Source organism: Bubalus kerabau, chromosome 1 (assembly GCF_029407905.1).
Source record: "Bubalus kerabau isolate K-KA32 ecotype Philippines breed swamp buffalo chromosome 1, PCC_UOA_SB_1v2, whole genome shotgun sequence".
NCBI lineage: Eukaryota > Metazoa > Chordata > Mammalia > Artiodactyla > Bovidae > Bubalus > Bubalus kerabau.
In genome coordinates this window covers 201,576,671-201,598,041 of record NC_073624.1, presented here as the reverse complement: position 1 = coordinate 201,598,041, position 21,371 = coordinate 201,576,671, and the positions used below count along the sequence as shown (strand labels likewise).

At 36.7% G+C, this 21,371-nt stretch overlaps 1 protein-coding gene across 18 annotated transcripts in view; it reads left to right on the top strand.

Annotated features, from left to right (window-relative positions):
* The window catches only part of LOC129629692 (protein FAM170A-like), a 362,499-nt gene that overhangs the window by 197,451 nt on the left and 143,677 nt on the right, over positions 1-21,371 (top strand). For 3 of the 18 annotated variants that reach the window (XM_055549948.1, XM_055549896.1, XM_055549873.1), the window contains one exon: positions 19,732-19,911. The exons of the other annotated variants lie outside the window; for them this stretch is intronic. The gene's annotated coding sequence lies outside the window, so the exon portion shown is untranslated. The remainder of the gene's footprint in view (positions 1-19,731; positions 19,912-21,371) is intronic. 18 annotated transcript variants of the gene reach the window in all.

Sequence of the window (21,371 nt, the reverse complement as noted above, 5' to 3'; positions counted from 1 at the left end):
GACTGTAGCCTACCAGGCTCCTCCATCCATGGGATTTTCCAGGAAAGACTACTGGAGTGGGTTGCCATTGCTGTCTCCATCAGAACTGGTAGGAGATGGCCGTCTCCATCAGAACTGCTAGGAGACGTCTATTCTCATGGATAGGAGAGAGAAACTCCTGTTTGAGTTAACTGGAAAATTGTGCAAAGCAGAGAAGAATAATACTATTGTACTGGCCCTTTCTGACAAAGGACATGGGGATCATAATTTCATTTGACTAGTACTAGCAAGAAGGTGGAACTATCCTGAGTGTCTAAGTTATCTTACCTACCAAGAACTGTCTGAGGAAAGAACAGGAAGGTTACTGAACACTCTGATAAAATTGAAATAGCAGAGGATGATAAAGTGTAAATGTTACAATGAAATACCTTCATAAATATGTTCATGTAGACTAAAACTAAAAGGTACCATAATTACTCCCTTCTGTTATTTATTAAAAAAAAATTCTTGGTGACATAGTATATGCTTGGTATCCTAAGAACTGGGGATCATAATTATGAACTTAATGTAAATACTTTAGATAATTAGATAACCACAAAATGTATAATTATGGGAATAATTAGTTAATTATAGTTGCAACAAGTATTACAAAAGAAAAAAATAAGAGTGTGCAATGAAGGAGTAAAACAAGGTGCCAAGATTAACTTTAGAATTTGGAGAAAACTGTCCTTAAAAAGAAAATTTATGCTAAAAATTGAAAAAAAGAGTAAGGGAAGCCTGGTAAAAATGGGAGAAGAGTCTTGAAGATCCTGAAATGGGAAGGCGCTTACCATGTTAAAGAATGAAAAGGTGCTCAACATAGTCTTTATTTTTATATAAAGAGAACTCATAGCTAGACTCCACTATAGTGAAAAATAGGAATAGACTATCATTAACATAAAAAGGAAATATTTTTGAACATACCAAAAAAACTACTAATCTGAAATACACAGTAGGCGTGTGTGTATGTGTGTTGTGTCATGTCTATGTTCTATATATTATGGCTATAGTCAAATAAGATTCTAGCATGAAAGACTCTTGGCTTAAATATACTATAGCCTCTTTAAGAATCTCTAGCTCTCAGAGACATATTTGTGAAGAAGAGCTGCCATTCAAGATCAATCTTTTAACTATCTATATGTTTATAAGGGGCAGTTTTCAGGAAGTTGTTTATCTGCAGCTGGATTCCACTACCTTAAAAGTGTTTTTTATTTTAAAAATATTTTTTGGTATTACATAGCTTATTTGCTCAAACTGTGCCATTTAACTTGATGAGGTCCAATTCTGTTGGTTGTTAAGTTTTTATTATACTCCATTTTTATATGGTCTCTTCTTTTTTGTATAGAAAAAATCTCCAGGTGAGTGACAAAGAAAGTGTTGGCTATTGTAATACCTATAAAATAAGGAAAGCTTTCAAAGGTCTTCATTTAACTTTATGTATTGGTGGAAAATCTCTGAGTCACTGCAGCCTATGCTTATTGGATATGAAGGAATTAAAACCACAGTTTTCTCTAAGTCTATAATTCAGAATACTGGCTCTGCTCTGAATACTATCTTCTTGTTAATAGTATACCTTTTGAATAGTTTGCATGTAAGAGGCCAATAGTCAAGAGTTGCAGCTGTTCATGAGATTAGAATCTGAGATGGTATTTACTGTCACTGTATCTTTCCCTAAGATTTTCATGTGTGTTATGGAAAATAATTATGATCAAATAAATTTGATAAATATGTATTTATATAGCAATTTTACTTCTTCTTAATTTTAATTTTCTGAGAAAATTAAATAAATCTTTAATGGGGAATGTATATGGTGACTCTCTAAGAGAGTAGAGTCTAGAATTCAGTCTTTCCTAACTCAGATCTAAAAGAGGAGAATCTAGAATTCAGTCTTTCCTAACTCAGATCTCAGAACTAATCTGCATAGGACAGCTTTATCACATCATTTTGGATAATGCTGATCTAGAAGAATATATCTAGTTGTCATATTGAGAAGAAGAGGTGAACAGCATTATGGAAACCCAGAAAGAATGAATTCAGTTTTTTTTTTAAATAAAACAAGCAGAGCACTCAAAAGTTATGAAATATGGATGGAATATGGTCTAAAAGCCAAGGAAAAAAGGGAAAAATATGTGGGATTGGACCTAAAGTGACTCATGATCTTCATAAAGTTTGAGCTGTCATACACCTCTGTAGAAATAGAGGAAAATCCGGTTCTCAGCCATGACAGTATCCCCTTTCCTACTGCTCCAGCTTACAGTGATTAGAAAGGAAAGCAATGTAACACAGTTTTAATGGTTGTCACAATGCATAAGTTTGGTTTGTCTTCAGGCATATATATTTAATGCTCATATGTTTAGTTGCTGAATCTGTATGCAACTCCAGTATTAAAGTGTATTATACATGGAAGGTTCTGATGAAAGAAAAGGTCACAGTGGGATCTAATTAAATGTATTCTCTAAGACTCTTTTGATAGTAAACTCAAAATACCATACAGGGCAAAACATAAGTTGTGTGACTTTATTGTAAAACTAGGAATGCCTTCGAAAAGAGCAAATGGCTGTGTTCCTGAAACCTGCTTTTGTACGGCAAAAATATAGCATATAATTTCATCTCAGGCTTACAAGCAAAATTTGCTTGAAAGTTTACTGCTTTTACCTTTAAAAATTCAAAATAGTGAATTTCTTAGAATTTCAAGCAAGCCTCATGCATCTCTGACTGATTAGTATCTAAAAAAATTTTCAGTGTTGTATTCTCTGTGAATGTCATTCAAAATTACAGGTTTCAGGTAGCTGTAAGATTAGCTTATAGTCTTTTTAGGATGCAAAATAATAAATAGTTTTAAGCTCTTTACCAGCTATACTTATATGATAAATATACATTATAATACAGTATTTTTCTGTAATATGAACAACTCAATTTGTGTACTTGTGAAAATTCATTGACAGTGTCTATTGTCTCTTTTTTCCTTGCTTGATGATTCAGTATAAAAATACGATCTATATCTGTACTGTTTTATAGACCATGTTAGTTTTGGAATTTTCCACTATGAGTACAGGGGAAAGGAAAAATAAGTCATTGTAGTATAGGACTTTTCCTCTTACCATTCCAAATAAAATATCAGGAATTAAATTTTTTAATCAGGTATTTTAAAATTTTAACCATTCAATTCTAGCATAATAAAAAATATTAGAGCATAATGGTGATTTTCCTTTAAGTCTTCCTCTTAATCAACTTAGGAAGTAGTCAAACCACCCACCTGTAAGATACATTGCCTTTTTTCACATCAATGGGGTCCCTTTCTCCCCATTGCTCAGACCTTCCCTGTCACCAGTTTCTTTTCTCCATTAGCCCAACTGTTAGGAATCAATCTGTAACTTGGAATTCAGCTAAAACCTAAACAAATTTTAACAGCACAAAGTGTTACAGAGCATCAAGCCAACACAGTTGATTTATTTTGGAGAAATTTGGGCCATCAGCTGGACCAGTTTAGGCATATATTTGGTAATCTATTTCTGAAATATTATTTATAAATACTTCATTCATTTGTAGAATTCCAGTGATCTGTAAAGCCCAGATACCTGATTTGCCTAAAGGTTGAGAAAAATCTTAGGTCTTTCTGATAGCCATCTCTATAGCTCTAAAAACTTAATGGCCACATTGTAATGACCATGATCATTTCTGAACCTCAAACATAATTTCTAATCTTCTAGAAATATCTTGTTTTCCCTTTAGCCTCCATAGGCTCTGATCCCTATTGCCCTTTCACCACCGCAGGCTGAATTCTGTATTATGGTGTTGTTAATTTATCAATATGATATTTTTAAGCTGTGAAAACCTGTTGTATTTGGTTTGCAGTTATTTCACACATATACATTATATTTATTGATTCTGGAAAAACATTTTTTTTGACTGTGCTGGCTCTTTGTTGCAGCATGTGGACTCTCTGTTGCAGTGTGCAGTCTTCTCTAGTTGTGATGTGGAGGCTTAGTTGCCCTATAGTATGTGGGATCTTAGTTCCCCAACCAGGGATTGAACCCATATTCCCTACATTGGAAGACAGATTCTTTACCACTGGACCACCCAGGATGTCTCTGGGAAACATTTTTTAAGTATAAAGAATTTTTTTTTTTTCCTGCAGATATGCAGAAAGCAAATTAGCCTTGTGGCCAATATACTTTTCTTGCTTTCTCACAGTTCAGGATTCTCCGGAAGGAGAACAGTGGAGAAAGCCTGTTAGTGGTAAAGAATTGATCTGGAATACAAGAAGCCTGGAAAGAAAGTCAGTTCTTTATATAATTTCTCATCCTAACAACTCATTAGTTGCATCGGATCATGTTAGCAACTTTTTCCTTTCCTTTCCTAACAGCTCAGCCTGATTTTCTTCCTTGAGACACATCACATTTGAATTTTAAGCATGAAACATAGAAAATGAGAATAAGAGGAAAGAGAATAATGGTTTTAATTTGAACAGTAGATGTTGGCAAAGGAAAGAAACAGCTAAATACTACTTTTCCTTAATTACTTTTATTCTTTCTTATCTCTTTCCTGAGGTTCTGTTTACAAAAAACCTTTCTATCCTTGGTCAATAGCAGCTTGATGCTGATGCTGTCAATCATCAGGAGTAATTTGAGTCTTCCTGCCTTCTGTTGGTCGGTGTTTATTTTTACCTGAACACTAGATTTATTCTCAGTCATTTCCTCTCTGGGATTACTGCTTAGAAAGCAAAAGTAAGTCCCATCTTGATTAAAGTGGAATTTAATCTTCTGAGTTCTTCCAAGGCAATACTTGGCTCATTGCACCCTGTTTTACCCAAACTCTAGGATGGCAAGTGGAACAAGTTGGAAGAGATTGTTAAGTTTCTAAAACCTAAATGATCCAAGTATAATTGATTTGTCCCAGATAGCTCAAAACCTTGTGAACAAAGGCATATACTATTCTAGTGGCACTTGCCTGATTTTAGGAGATCAACCACCAGAAAGAAAATTGTTAAGAAAAAAACAAAAGTTTTAGAAACAACAGTTTAAGTCAATCATGGAAAAGTAGCAAATGAACAAATGATACAATAATGATTTAATCAGCAGTGGCTCCTGGACTCAAAACATTAAATAAAACATATATATCTTAGGAAAATCGAGCAGCCATAGAAATAGTAAAATTATTTTTGTCTCATTCACTTTTTTTTTCATGAGTGTATGTATTAAAAGTTCAAACTCTGGTTATATTTGTCAGCTGAATGAATATACCTGGGTTTTTGCTAGGATAATAGTGATGGAAAACTCAATAGATTTGAGAAGAGAAATAGTATGAAGGTCAAAAGAAGATTTTTTTTTAATGGGCCTATACAAATTCTGTCTTTAACCAAAGTTTTCAATGTCAATGTCTAAGTCAGTTGAAAGTGAAAGTCTTTCAGTCATGTCCAACTCTTTGGGGCCCCATGGGCTGTACAGTCCATGGAATTCTCCAGGCTAGAATACTGGAGTGGGTAGCCTTTCTCTTCTTCATGGGATCTTCCCAACCCAGGGATTGAACCCAGGTCTCCTGCATTGCAGGCTGATTATTTACCAGCTAAGCCACTAGGGAAGCCAAGGAATACTGGAGTGGGTAGCCTATACTTTCTCCAGGGGATCTTCCCGACCTAGGAATTGAACTGGGATCTCCTGCATTGCAGGTGGGTTCTTTTCCTACTGAGCTATCAGAGAAGCCCTTTAAGTCAGTTGAACACCTGCAAAATGCTACTTTCTACTGACTTTCATTTCAGTCGCTCAGTCGTGTCCAACTCTTTGTGACCCCATGAATTGCAGCATGCCAGGCCTCCCTGTCCATCACCATCTCCCGGAGTTCACTCCAACTCACGTCCATTGAGTCAGTGATGCCATCCAGCCATCTCATCCTCTGTCGTCCCCTTCTCCTCCTGCCCCCAATCCCTCCCACCATCAGAGTCTTTTCCAATGAGTCAGCTCTTCACATGAGGTGGCCAAAGTATTGGAGTTTCAGCTTTAGCATCAGTCCTTCCAATGAACACACGGGACTGATCTTTAGAACAGGCAGGTTGGATCTCCTTGCAGTCCAAGGGACTCTCAAGAGTCTTCTCCAACACCACAGTTCAAAAGCATCAATTCTTTGGTGCTCAACTTTCTTCACAGTCCAACTCTCACATCCATACATGACCACTGGAAAAACCATAGCCTTGACTAGATGGACCTTTGTTGGCAAAGTAATGTCTCTGCTTTTCAATATGCTATCTAGGTTGGTCATAACTTTCCTTTCAAGGAGTAAGCGTCTTTTAATTTCATGGCTGCAGTCACCATCTGCAGTGATTTTGGAGCCCAAAAAAATGAAGTCTGACACTGTTTCCAGTGTTCCCCCATCTATTTCTCATGAAGTCATGAGACCAGATGCCATGATCTTCGTTTTCTGAATGTTGAGCTTTAAGCCAACTTTTTCACTCTCCACTGTCACTTTCATCAAGAGGCTTTTTAGTTCCTCTTCAGTTTCTGCCATAAGGGTGGTGTCATCTGCATATCTGAGGTTATTGGTATATCTCCCAGCAATCTTGATTCCAGCTTGTGCTTCTTCCAGCCCAGCGTTTCTCATGATGTACTCTGCATATAAATCAAATAAGCAGGGTGACAATATACAGCCTTGACGTACTGCTTTTCCTATTTGGAACAGCCTTGACGTACTCCTTTTCCTATTTGGAACCAGTCTGTTGTTCCATGTCCAGTTCTCACTGTTGCTTCCTGACCTGAATAAAGGTTTCTCAAGAGGCAGGTCAGGTTGTTTGGTATTCCCATTTCTTTCAGAATTTTCCACAGTTTTTTGTGATCCACACAGTCAAAGGCTTTGGCATAGTCAATAAAGCAGAAATAGATGTTTTTCTGGAACAGCAAATGGCAATCTAGGACTTGATGAAGTTAAATGTGTATTCTGAAATGGAAATTAGTTGAAATGAAAGAAACACTAACCTACTAGTCAAAGGAGATAGATAGAATATCTCCAGAGACTCTTTCCTTTTAGGCAAAAGTCAGAATAATCATAAATTTTATGTCAGACAAAATCTGAAGAATAGGAAACCATAAGGTACCATGAAACAAAAGCAGAGGGAAATCAAAATGTAGTTAGATTTTAAGGTAAATGAAAGTGAAAGACCAAGGTAGGACAGAGATCTCCCCTCATCCCTTTCTAGAATCAATTTCTCTTGATACCATAGACTCAAGGAGTTTGAGGAACTACGTGTTGCTTCTTTGCAGGAATGAAAACTAAACTCAACATTGTATTTCCAAGATAATCACTGTATTTTTGTTACTTGGTAGAAAATAAAATATTCCAAACTTTATTGCCTTAATTTATTTGTACAATGAGTACAATCAAGGTATGCTTGTGTTCAATGATAAATGAATTTTATTGGTTGTAGAACTTCAAGTGATGGTAACATCACTCTCTGAGCCCTTTTCCTTACCTACAAAATGAGAATTATAATACCTTCCTCTTGTTTATTTAAAAGATTATAAGGGTATTTTAAAATAGCATATGAAAAGAATTTGGACAGAAACTCCAAGTAAATGCCATTCTTGAGAAACTTTATGTAATTTCACAGTTATAAACTTTAAAATATAAAGAAAATACAAAGAAAAAGAATTCTCAGAAAAAAATGAAGTAGCACCATGGTCCAACAAAATCTAATAAAAAATAGCTGCTATTAATAATAAATTTTAGAAACAGCCATTTGAAAGTCTCAATGCATAGCTAAACTAGTATTTTAGTTTTATATTTTCCAATGAGTTCATGATCATTTGCAATAATTTCAAATATTACATAAGCTTTCAAAGGAGATGACAAGGAGAAATGCATTCATCTTATTAGATGAAGATCTTTCTACACAGGGTTTGATAATTTCCATCAAATTATTGGAAATGCCATAAGTAGATAAATACTTGAACTTTTTGGATCATAAGCTATCAGTTGATGAAATCTTGGAGCTATAAAAATATTTTCAAGTGAGTTAAAATACTCTGTATGGCATTTTAATGAAGAGTGTATTTCATTATACATTTGTCTAAACCCATAGAATGTACATCACTGCAAGTGAATGCTAAGGTACACTATGAACTTTGGGTGATTATGCTCTGTCAGTGTAGGTTCATTATGGTAGAAAAACAAAAGTATAATTCTTGCGAATGAAGTGAATAATGGGGGAGGCTATGCATAAATGGGGATGGGGGTATTTGGGAAAACTGTATTTCTTTCCATATTGTTGTAAAACTAGTATAAAAATGATATTAACAAATCACCTTAACAACAAAAAAGTATTTTTAATATAATTATTATGACTCTGATGATGTGATAGCCTCATCCATGCCATTAGATCACTAACAATAACAAAAATGATAAAAACAATAGCATAAATGTGATACCAATCCATTTACAGATATATATTTTAGAAATATAAATTAAAAAAACATGGCACATCTTTGTTAAGCTGCCTTTTAAAATATGTATTAATCATTTAAAGAGTATAGTCCATCATATCCCTCCTTTGCTTAAAAAATATGTAGACTGGATACAAAAAAAAACTATATTTGATAACTTCAAAGTAAAGCTGTAAATAATTATTTTAATGTTCTACCCAAATACATATATAACACGGACTCCTGTTAAATATAATCATTAAATGTCTTCCTATTCTACAGAATTTGCCATCCCAAAGTATGCCTTTTTGGCAAAAAGGATATTTTATTTTCAGTTAAGCTGCATCTGATCAAAGCTTTCTTATATACCACTCAGAAAGCAATGTCCATGGGGACATTTTGAAATTACTATTTAGCAGATGTTTCTCATTGTTCATGGGAACTTATGGGTTCTCATTGTTCACCAGGTGAAGCAGGACAATATACAAGAAGAATCCTGTTTTGTCTCAGAAGCTCTCTGATTCATACTTTACTCAACCATATATTGATTTACAAAATGTACTGTTCTAGAGATAAATAGATGTCTTATCCAACGATGGTTAATTTGATTTAGAATTCTTGAGAAATGAATGACCTTTGTAAACATAGCAGTCTTACTTTGCAAATCTACTCTCATTTTAAATGTTGATTCATTTTAAAGAAAGTATTTGGAAGTACCATTTTGTAATTCCTTCTTGCTACAATGGATGTCAAGAGAAAGAAAAACAAGCTTGAAACACCTGCTTTTAATACTGGAAACAGAAACACCCAACAGATACAATAAAAATGTATGGTTAGTGTGCCTCTAGCATCTTTATCAGCTAATGACTACTTAGTTAGAACTTCACATTCTCACAGTCTATCCTGGCCTATTGATTCAGGAATTCTGAAAATGGGTCTTGACACACTGCGTTTTAACACAAGCTCCAGGTGCATGCTAAATGCATCCTAAAATTTATGAATGATTGTACTAAAGCACAGAGATTCTATAATAATCAAAATTGGGAAAATATGATTACCTGATAAATGAAGTATGTAAAAGAAATGAGGTTATTGACTTAACTATAGAAAATTAATAATTAATATGAAGTTTAGTTCTTATGTGCCTTAGGCTGATAGCCAATTAAAATCCCAATATAGTTTATTATCTATATCCATTAACTGGCTGCTCATGAAATAAACATTATTATTAAACAATCCTATCATGGACACATATGCACATACACATGTATGCATACATACATGCATGATTCAAATGAGAGATATAAAACAAATACAAACAGAGGTTACTTTTAGACTCTGTTGTTCTGGATTAGCTATGTAGTTCTTGTCTTGATTATTAAAAACATAATTCAATATCAAGCCTTGTTTCATAAATTTTGTTTCATCAGCACCTGTTTCTCAAAGTGAAATATTGTGTTAATAAATAGGATAAAGAGAAAATTGCTAAAGACATGATCATTGTCATTTAATTCTACAGGTTTTCTGTTGATTTTATGAAAGTAGATATTTTGATTAACTCCAGAAATATTTGTCAGTTATTTAGAAAAAAATATTGTAATTTCATTTTAAAAAATCCCTAAAAAGAAAGCATTCAATTAGTTTTATAACCCAGTTAAAGAATTCTCATTTGATGGGAAGTTAGGTTGTATAACGAGTTCATATTTCACATAATGTAATTTTACTAAATAAATATGTTTGCTGACACTGTTTCTACACAAATGACTTAGGCAAAAATAATATTCACATTTTATATAATTCATTGCTAGCTTTTCTAACATTTAAAGTAAAAGAAGAGAGTAAAAATACTGCCTTAAACTCTGCATTCAAAAAACTAAGATTATGGTATCGGGTCCCATCACTTCATGGCAAATAGATGGGGAAACAATGGAAACAGTGACAAACTTTATTTTCTTGGGTTCCAAGGTCACTGCCAATGGTGACTGCAACCGTGAAATTAAAAGACACTTGCTCCTTGGAAGAAAAGCTATGACCAACCTAGACAGCATATTAAAAAGCCTAGACATTACTTTGCCGACAACAGACTGTCTAGTCAAAGCTATGGTTTTTCCAGTCGTCATGTATGGATGTGAGAATTGGACTGTAAAGAAAGCTGGGAACTGAAGAACTGATGCTTTTGAACTGTGGTGTTGGAGAAGACTCTTGAGAGTCCTTTGGACACCAAGGAGGTCCAATCAGTCCATCCTAAAGGAAATCAGTCCTGAATATTCATTGGAAGAACTGATGCTGAAGTTTCAATACTTTTACCACCTGATGCAAAGAACTAACTCCTTAGAAAAGATCCTGATGCTGGGAAAGGTTGAAGGCAGGAGGAGAAGGGGCTGACAGAGTATGAGATGGTTGGGTGGCATCAGTGACTCTCTTAACATCTGTGAAGGTTTCTCGGTGTTTCCTTGTTTTTCATAACATTGATGCTTTTTAGAAGTAATTGATATTTTTTGAGTTGCTCAGTGTAGATTTTTGTGATACTTCCTCATGTATATAATCATAAGCTTTAGTGAATACTGTTATCTCTGACTCTAATTCACCCCAAAAAGTCATCTTATCCTCCTTCACCTCCCCTTTACTTATGTGTAGTTTCTTTATCTGTTGATGGTAATGATAAACTGATTCCACACACCTAAAAATATTTTTTTTATACTTCCTCATGCATATAATCATAAGGTTTAGTGAATACTGTTATCTCTGACTCTGCTGCTGCTGCTAAGTCACTTCAGTCTTGTCCGACTCTGTGAGACCCCATAGACAGCAGCCCACCAGGCTCTGCCACCCCAGGGATTCTCCAGGCAAGAACACTGGAGTGGGTTGCCCTGTCCTTCTCCAATGCATGAAAGTGAAAAGTGAAAGTGAAGTCACTGAGTCTTGTCCGACTCTTAACGACCCCATGGACTGCGGCCCACCAGGCTCCTCCCTCCATGGGATTTTCCTGGCAAGAGTGCTGGAGTGGGGTGCCATTGCCTTCTCCGATCTTTGACTCTAATTCACCCCAAAAAGTCATCTTATCCTCCTTCACCTCCCCTTTACTTATTTGTAGCATCTTTATCTGTTGATGGTAATGATAAACTGATTCCACACACCTAAAAATGTTTTGTTTTTCTTTTTCAACCTTAGTATAGACATACAAGGAGAAGGCAATGGCACCCTACTCTTGCCTGGAAAATCCCATGGATGGAGGAGCCTGGTAGGCTGCAGTCCATGGGGTCGCTAAGAGTCCGGAACGACTGAGCTACTTCACTTTCATTTTTCACTTTCATGCATTGGAGAGGGAAATGGCAACCCACTCCAGTATTCTTGCCTGGAGAATCCCAGGGACAGAGGAGCCTGGTGGGCTGCCATCTATGGGGTCGCACAGAGTCGGACATGACTGAAGCGACTTAGCAGCAGCAGCATAGACATACAGTAGTTCTGGAAACGTTAGCTCTTGCCCTTGTGAAAAGTAAATTTATCCTCTAGAGTCCAGTGTTTATGTACTGTTCTTTTTGTCTTCAGTCTTATGGCATACTGTGAAAATATTGTTTGCCACAGTTATTAAATCAGCTCTTTTTGCCCAACCTTTCTTGTGTTATATGATTGTTACATGGTTAATTGTTTTTGTAAAGTAAAACAGTAATCCAACTTTACTATTTTCAGTTTTCTAGCATTATTTATTTGTAACACCAGCTTCCATCTACAAAGCTTCTAAAAATGAATGAATATTTATTTTGCCCATTGGTATATGTATTTATATTTATGCCAGTAGCATATAGTTTGGAGAAGGCAATGGCACCCCACTCCAGTACTCTTGCCTGGAAAATTCCATGGACGGAGGAGCCTGGTAGGCTGCAGTCCATGGGGTCGCTGACGGTTGGACACAACTGAGCAACTTCACTTTTGCTTTTCACTTTCATGCACTGGAGAAGGAAATGGCAACCCACTCCAGTGTTCTTGCCTGGAGAATCCCAGGGACGGGGGAGCCTGGTGGGCTGCCGTCTATGGGGTCGCACAGAGTCAGACATGACTGAAGTAACGTAGTAGTAGTAGCATATAGTTTAAAACTTGACAAAAATGAAAAAAAAAAATTTTGATATAGAATGTACTTTTCTTTCTTCTCAGTATTTTACGTTTATGAATTTGGAGAGCACTTTTTAAATTTTATGAAAACGTCAATTCAGATGTTGATAGGATTAATTTTATAAACGTTGCTATCTTTATTGTATTGTTTTTCCATCCATTAAAGATAGTTTGGTGGTGGTGTTAGCCACTCAGTCGTGTCCGACTCTTTGTGACTTTGACGGACTATAGCCTGCCAGGCTCCTCTGTCCATAGAATTCTCCAGGAAAGAATACTGGAGTGGATTGCCATTCCCTTCTCCAGGGGATCTTCCTGACCCAGGGATCAAATTCAGATCTCCTGCATTGCAGGCAGATTCTTTACCATTTGAGCCACTAGGGAAATCCCTAAAGATAGTATATTCCTTAAAAATATTCCTATGTTTTAAGTCTTTCTTGGTGTCTTTCCATAACATTTAAAAAGGTTTTCATTATTCTTTCATGACTTCTGTTCATTTTATTTTCAGGTGATTTACAGTTTTTATTTCTATTTTAATAACCTTAAAATATCTATTTCCTGAAGGTTTTTTATAGAGAAATAATTGATTTTTGTGTAATAAACTTACATATGTATAAAGTTGAAGTCACTTGCTATTTGTAATAATTTGTGTGTTCTCATGGTTTGACATATGAATATATAATATATTTAATTAGCAATACCTTTATTTTGATTTATTCTAGTTTTTAATCTCTCTCTCATTCTCTCTATCTTATTGTATTACCAAAGTGTCAGGGAATGTTTAACAGGAGGATTCCTGCCTGCTGCTTTCTCATAAATCCTCCAGTCCTTATCAGTTTCTGTGTCAGAAACCAGTGGAACTGGCAGGCCACTCCCAGGACTGAGGTCATAGGATGAGACAGGCTTGAATCTCCTTCAGTAAACATTCTCCTTAGAACAAAACTGCTTAGTCTCGATCCTCTTTCTTGAGATATGGATTGTCTGCTGACCTTGTGACCATTATTAATCCCTTGTTCCCTTGGTAACCGTTGCTGTACCTTTGGTTTTCTGATCTTTATCATTGTCGAAAGAAATTTCTTATACAACAGCCTATATATACTCACAGAAAGATCATTAAAGCACCTTTGCTCCATCAGAGCTTGGGTCTCTGTGTCTTTCTTTCTTTCTTTCTCTCTCTCTTTCTTTCTTATTGTCGACTCCAGACTGCCAGGTTCTGGTCCATTAAAAGACCCCAACACCAAAGTTTTCTACAACAATGTTGAAGAGGATGAAGGTGTCTATGTCTTGCTCCTAACTTTTGAGACATCTTTTGACATTACCATTATATGATTTTTTTGACAAGTATCTTTTATCAAGATAAATTTCTTCCTTATTCACTATGATGTTTTTAAAATTCTGAATTACTAAACTTTAACCATGATTTTTATGCATTTTCTGAATGTTGAGCTTTAAGCCAACTTTTCACTCTCCTCTTTCACTTTCATCAAGAGGCTTTTGAGTTCCTCTTCACTTTCTGCCATAAGGGTGGCATCATCTGCATATCTGAGGTTATTGATATTTCTCCTGGCAATCTTGATTCCAGCTTGTGCTTCTTCCAGCCCAGTGTTTCTCATAATGTACTCTGCATAGAAGTTAAATAATCAGGATGATTATATACAGCCTTTACGTACTCCTTTTCCTATTTGGAACCAGTCTGTTGTTCCATGTCCAGGTCTAACTGTTGCCTCCTGACCTGCATATAGGTTTCTCAGGAGGCAGGTCAGGTGGTCTGGTATTCCCATCTCTTTCAGAATTTTCCACAGTTTATTGTGATCCACACAGTCAAAGGCTTTGGCATAGTCAATAAAGCAGGAGTAGATGTTTTTCTGGAACTCTCTTGCTTTTTCCATGATCTAGCCGATGTTGGCAATTTGATCTCTGGTTCCTCTGCCTTTTCTAAAACCAGCTTGAACATCTGGAAGTTCTTGGTTCATGTATTGCTGAAACCTGGCTTGGAGAATTTTGAGCATTACTTTAATAGCATGTGAGATGAGTGCATTTGTGTGGTAGTTTGAGCATTCTTTGGCATTGCCTTTCTTTGGGACTGGAATGAAAACTGAACTTTTCCAATCCTGTGGCCACTGCTGAGTTTTCCAAATTTTCTGCATACCTCAGTTCAGTTCAGTCCAGTTGCTCAGTCGTGTCCGACTCTGTGCGACCCCATGAATTGCAACACGCCAGGCCTCCCTGTACATCACCAACTCCCGGAGTTCACTCAAACTCAAGTCCATCGAGTCGGTGATGCCATCCAGCCATCTCATACTCTGTTGTCCCCTTTTCCTCCTGCCCTCAACCCCTCCCAGCATCAGAGTCTTTTCCAATGAGTCAACTCTTCGCATGAGGTGGCCAAATTACTGGAGTTTCAGCTTTACCATCATTCCTTCCAAAGAACACCCAGGGCTGATCTCCTTTAGAATGGACTGGTTGGCTCTCCTTGCAGTCCAATGGACCCTCAAGAGTTTTATCTAACACCACAGTTCAAAAGCGTCAATTCCTCAGGACTCAGCTTTCTTCACAGTCCAACTCTCGCATCCATACATGACCACTGGGAAAACCATAGTCTTGAGTTAATGGACCTTTGTTGGCAAAGAAGAGGTGGCAAGAATACACAAAACTGCACAAAAAAGATCTTCACGACCCAGATAATCACGATGGTGTGATCACTGACCTAGAGCCAGTCATCCTGGAATGTGAAGTCAAGTGGGCCTTAGAAAGCATCACTATGAACAAATCTAGTGGAGGTGATGGAATTCCAGTGGAGCTCTTTCAAATCCTGAAAGATGATGCTGTGAAAGTGCTGCCCTCAATATGCCAACAAATTTGGAAAACTCAGCAGTGGCCACAGGACTGGAAACGGTCAGTTTTCATTCCAATCCCAAAGAAAGGCAATGCCAAAGAATGCTCAAACTACCGCACAATTGCACTCATCTCACACGCTAGTAGACCAACCTAGATAGCATATTGAAAAGCAGAGACATTACTTTGCCAACAAAGGCATACCCCAGTAGCATGCAAAATGAGTGCACTTGTCTGGCAGTTTGAACATCCTATGGCATTGCCCTTCTTTGGGATTGGAATGAAAACTGACATTTTCCAGTCCTGTGACCATTGCTACATTTTCCAAATTTGCTGACATATTGAGTGCAACACTCTTAACAGCATCATCTTTTATGATTTGAAATAGCTCAGCTGGAATTCCATCACCTCCACTAGTTTTGTTTGCAGTGATGCTTCTTAAGGCTTGATGTCACACTCCAGGATGTCTGGCTCTAGATGAGTGACAACCATTATAGAAGAGAAAATCTTACCAAGAAATCACACGGGGGGATACATTGCATGAGAACATTTTAAAATTATTCTTCCACAATGAGTAGAATTATCTCATAAATAACATTATTATTGGTTTATTTGCTATTTTAAAACTGTAGTTGTTGCTTTTTAGAACTTTTTGGCAAAAATCCATTATGACCTCTTTGAATTTGTACCTGGTACAAAGTACCTCCCAGTGACTATGTAACTATCTGTTTCTGCTGATTTGCTAAAAATATAGTGACCTAAGATCAGTCCTGGGTGTTCATTGGAAGGACTGATGCTGAAGCTGAAACGCCAATACTTTGGCCACCTCATATGAAGAGCTGACTCATTGGAAAAGACCCTGATTCAGGGAGGGACTGGGGGCAGGAGGAGAGGGGATGACAGAGGATGAGATGGTTGGGTGGTATCACCGACTTGATGAACATGAGTTTGGTGAACTCCGGGAATTGGTGATGGACATGGAGGTCTGGAGTGCTGAGGTTTGTGGGGTTGCAAAGAGTTGGACATGACTAAGCAACTGAACTGCAGGATCATTTATCTCCTAATTACCCACAGCATAAATTGAGATCGAAAGACATTGCTTTGAAATCTATAATTCCATTATTTTGGAAAAGAAGGAAATAAAGATGAGGCAGAACTGATGAAAGATAGAAACAAAGAGTGTACCTTTGACTTGAAACTAATATGTCTTTCTTTCCAAATTTTATTTATTTATTTTGATGATGCTGGGTCTTCATTGCTGCACAGGCTTTTCTCTATTTGTGGAAGAACGGGGGCTACTTCCAGTTGTGATGCACAGGCTTCTCTTTCCAGTGACTTCTCTTGATGCAGAACTCAGGCTCCAGTCGCTCATGAGCTTCAGTAGTTATAGCACATAGGCTCAGTAATCACTGCTTCCAGGCTTAGGGCACAAACTGAATAGTTGTGGTACATGGCCTCAGCTGCTCTGAGGCGTGTGGGATCTTCCCAGACCAAGGATCGAATCCACATCTCCTGCATTGATAGGTGGATTCTTTACCATTGAGCCACCAGGGAAGCCAGTCTTATAACTAAAAATATAGAAAGAGAATAATAGCAAATAATAAAGTTGTTTAACCTTAAAAAAATTTCCTAAAATTACTAAAGTCTTGGTTTAATTAAATGAATTCTTGTCTGTCATTATCATATATTCTTCTTAAAGAAGAATGTATAGGAAATATTTTTTGATTTTCCACCAGTAATTAACACACCTGGGCATAACATCTATATTTGGCCATTTGTAAGAAATATGTATTGATATCAATCTGGTATGCATTGAATGCTGAAAAACCAACAGAAGATTCAAACACTGTCTCATAATTTACATTTGGATTAGACATTCACAATATATAGTCTTGTTAGGAATTTTTTAGAAAATAAGAAGTACAACAGACACAAGAAATGTTTGGAGGTCACAGAATAGGATTTTTTCCCCTTGAAGTTCTTTTATTTCAATCCTATAATCACATTTCTGAGGTCTTTAATATGCAATAGAGATTTCTCACAATGAAGTAATGCTAATAGCTGATTTTCACTTTTCTCTGAAAATTTAACTGTTTATATCCACTGCTGAGTGCTATCACTTGTATATATAAATGGGGCATGCTATAATAAAAGCTATTTTAAAAATTTAAAATTTTAATGGAAAACAATCGTCTGCCCTTTGGAGGTCCTTTTGCAGACATAAGCCGTTATATGATTACTATGTATATAAGAACAGTATATGCAACAATGACATTATATGTAGCCACAAAATTAAAAGATGCTTGCTCCTTGGAAGAATAGCTATGTCAAACCTAGACAGTGTTTTAAAAAGCATAGACTTTACTTTGCTGACAAAGGTCCATCTAGTCGAAGCTATGGTTTTTCTAGTAGCCATGTACAGATATGAGAGTTGGACCATAAAGAAAATTGAGTGCCGAAGAATTGATGCTTTTGAACTGTGGTGTTGGAGGAGACTCTTGAGAGTCCCTTGGACTGCAAGGAAATCCAACCAGTCCATCCTAAAGGAAATCAGTCCTGAATATTCACTGAAGGACTGATGCTGAAGCTGAAACTCCAATACTTTGGCCACCTGATGAAAAGAGCTGACTCATTGGAAAAGACTCTGATGTTGGTAAAGATTGAGGGCAAGAGGAAAATGGGGTTACAGAGGATGAGATAGTTTGATGGCATCACCAATTCGATGGACATGAGTTTGAGGAAACTCAGCGCGATAGTGATAGAGAGGTCTGGCATGCTGCACTTCATGGGGTCTAAAAGAGTTGGACATGACTTAGTGACTGAACAATATACAACAAAGATACCATGAGAGAGCAGAGAGGAACAATTCTTGTTATATGAGCAACTGAAGTTTTATTAGTAAAAATAAGAAATGTAGTATGTTAGGTATTATGTAGAAGAATGTATAATATTTCCTGCTATACTATGCTGCTGCCACTGCTAAGTCACTTCAGTCATGTCCGACTCCGTGTGACCCCATAGACGACAGCCCACCAGGCTCCTCTGTCCCTGGGATTCTCCAGGCAAGAACGCTGGAGTGGGTTGTCATTTCCTTCTCCAATGCATGTATGCATTCTAAGTCACTTCAGTCATATCCGACTCTTTGTGACCCTATGGACAGCAGTCCACCAGGCTCCTCTGCCCATAGAATTCTCTAGGCAAGAATACTGCAGTGGGTTGCCATTACGTTCTCTGCTGCTATACTATAGAGAGAAAAAAGTTGAAAATAGGTAAACAAAGATTTATAACACATCCTATCTTGGATTTGAATTGTTAACATTAAAATAAATACCACAAATACATCTATGATTTCTAATATGCTTCACCTATGATTAAAACACAAGTTTATTATCAGACTCCTAAGCTGGTGTGTTTGGCCATTTTTATACAATAAAAGTGTAATTTTTGAACTATAATTTGGTTATATTTAAGACATGGAAACAAAGTAGACATACATTTAATATTTTAAATAATTGTTCAGTATTACATTGCATATTTTCACATGAAGTAATGAAGAAAATAAAAATGGAGCCAAGTGTGTTATTTCATGGAAATAACCTTTTTTAGTGCAGGGGGTGCCTACATTGCTTTGCATTCTTAAATGTTGTTTAGTAAAGGATGTCAGTCAAAAGACCCAAGTCAAAGGGAAAAATAGGAGCACAGCAGTCCTTTAGTTAGTTCCATGGGACAGGTTCTGTAGTACCACAGTATGCATGAGCATTCTCAGTTGCTCAGTCACATCTGACTCTACAACCACAAAGACTGTAGCTTCCTCTCTCCTCGGAATTTTCCAGACTTGAATACTGAAGTAGGTTACCATTTTCTCCTCCAAGGGATCTTCCCAACCCAGGGATTGAACTCCCATCTTCTGCATTGGCAGGCAGATTCTTTATCACTGAGTCACCTGGGAAGCCCTTAGTGGAGGTTTGTTTATATTGTACACTCATAAAATTTGGTTTCTTTTATGTTTCTGCACATGTTTGGGTCTTTTATATTTCAGGATTGCAAGTTATGATTAGGATTCATTTCTTAAAAATGTGATAAAGACATAGCTTTGTAAGTATGTAATAATGTGACTAGCAGCTGTAAGGTGACATTAAAATGATGCATTTTAAAACCTTATATTATATGAATTACATTCCTCACACAGTGATCATATAAACTTTCATGTATAAAAAGCTGTTTACCTCTTAAAGAATATAGCCTGCTATAAAATAGTATTTGAATTTAAGTATCAAGACTGCAAATCTCTGTGAATAGAAAGATCCTAGACACAGTCTTGTTTCTTTCATAATTTCTCATCTTGAAATAAAGCCATTTGCAGCAACATGGATACACCTAGAGATTGTCATCCTAAATAAAGTGCTGCTGCTGCTGCTAAGTCACTTCAGTCGTGTCCGACTCTGTGCAACCCCATAGACCATAGCCCACCAGGCTCCTCTGTCTCTGGGATTCTCCAAGCAAGAATACTGGAGTGGGTTGCCATTTCCTTCTCCTAAATAAAGTGAGTCAAAGACAAATATTGTATCACTTATATGTAGAATCTAAAAAGTAATAAATGAGCTTATTTACAAAACAGGAGCAGACTCACAGGCATAGAAAACAAATTTACGGCTACCAAAGGGGAAAGGGGAAGGAGGGATAAATTAGGAGTTTGAGATTAACAGATACACATTACTATATATAAAATATGTAAACAATAATGACGCTGTGAGGTAGGTGTGCTACCGTAATCAAAGTGACAGTAATTGGTAATTTCTGTTTACTTTTCTATCTTGAATTTAACCCAGCTACCCTCTCATCACCTTTGGCAGAATATGAAATATTAGTAATTTCTCAGAGCCACCTTTCCAACACAAAGATTGGGATTAGGTAATGCAGGAAATGTGGAAGAACTTTAGTTGTTCAGTCCATTATGGTCACTGATGAGGGGCTCAAGCCAAGTGAATCTGTTCCAAAGCAGGAGCCCCAGAAATGTTAATTTGTCAATGTCATTGCTATGCCAGGTTGCTGACCCTTGGTCATGGCTCTTAAGAGTAAGGAGCATAGTGTTCAGATTGCAGGTATCTATTTTGTTCCTCACAGGTGCTCTGTGTTCTTTGGGTGCAATGAGGGAATTTTTTAAAAAAGATATTTGCTTTTCTAGGAATCTTCTTACTTCCTCTTTAATCTTGACATTTAGTTCGCTTTCTTTCTGTAGTTAAATTATTCCTGCCTCTCTTGAAGTACTAAAGCCATTCTAGGATATCCCAGAACTCCAAATACTCCCTTCAGGTTCTAGGAAAGTCCAGATATCCAAGACCAAAAATGTGGCTGCTCTGAGGAGATGTAAGACGTGAAAGAAAAAAAAAAATTGTTACGCACAATAAAAAGAACCAAATACAGTGTTTTCAGAATATTTTCTATGAAATTTAGTCAGCAAACATTGCTTAGCTATTTTTTTCAGTAAGCAGTCAAAGTGAACAGTCTCAGGCCCTAACAAGGGAATGTCCTTTATAGAAAGAATGGTAACAATCAAGAAAGAAGGTTCATCAAAAATATGGAAAAGAGATGCAGAGGTATTCAGATTGTCATTGAAAGAAAGCGCACCCTCTCACCATCAGTTGGGTGATCTAAACAGCAGGCATTTATTTCTCATAAATGCCCCTTCGCAGTGGGAAGTCCAAGGTCAACCTGAAAGCATACAGTTTCTTACAGACAACGTTTCTCTCTGTGTGCTCACATGGCCTTTACTCAGTGTGTGCTTCTAGAGAGACTGCTCCTGTCCCTTTCTTTTCTTTCGTGTCCCTTTTTTAAAGTTACAGTTGATATACAACATGTCAGGTGTACAACAGGGATTCAGTACTTTTATAGATTATACTCCATTTAAAGTTATTGTAGAATATTAACTATATTCCTTATGCTGTACAATATCTTCGTGGCTTATTTATTTTATAATTAGTATTTTGTACCTCTATATCTTTT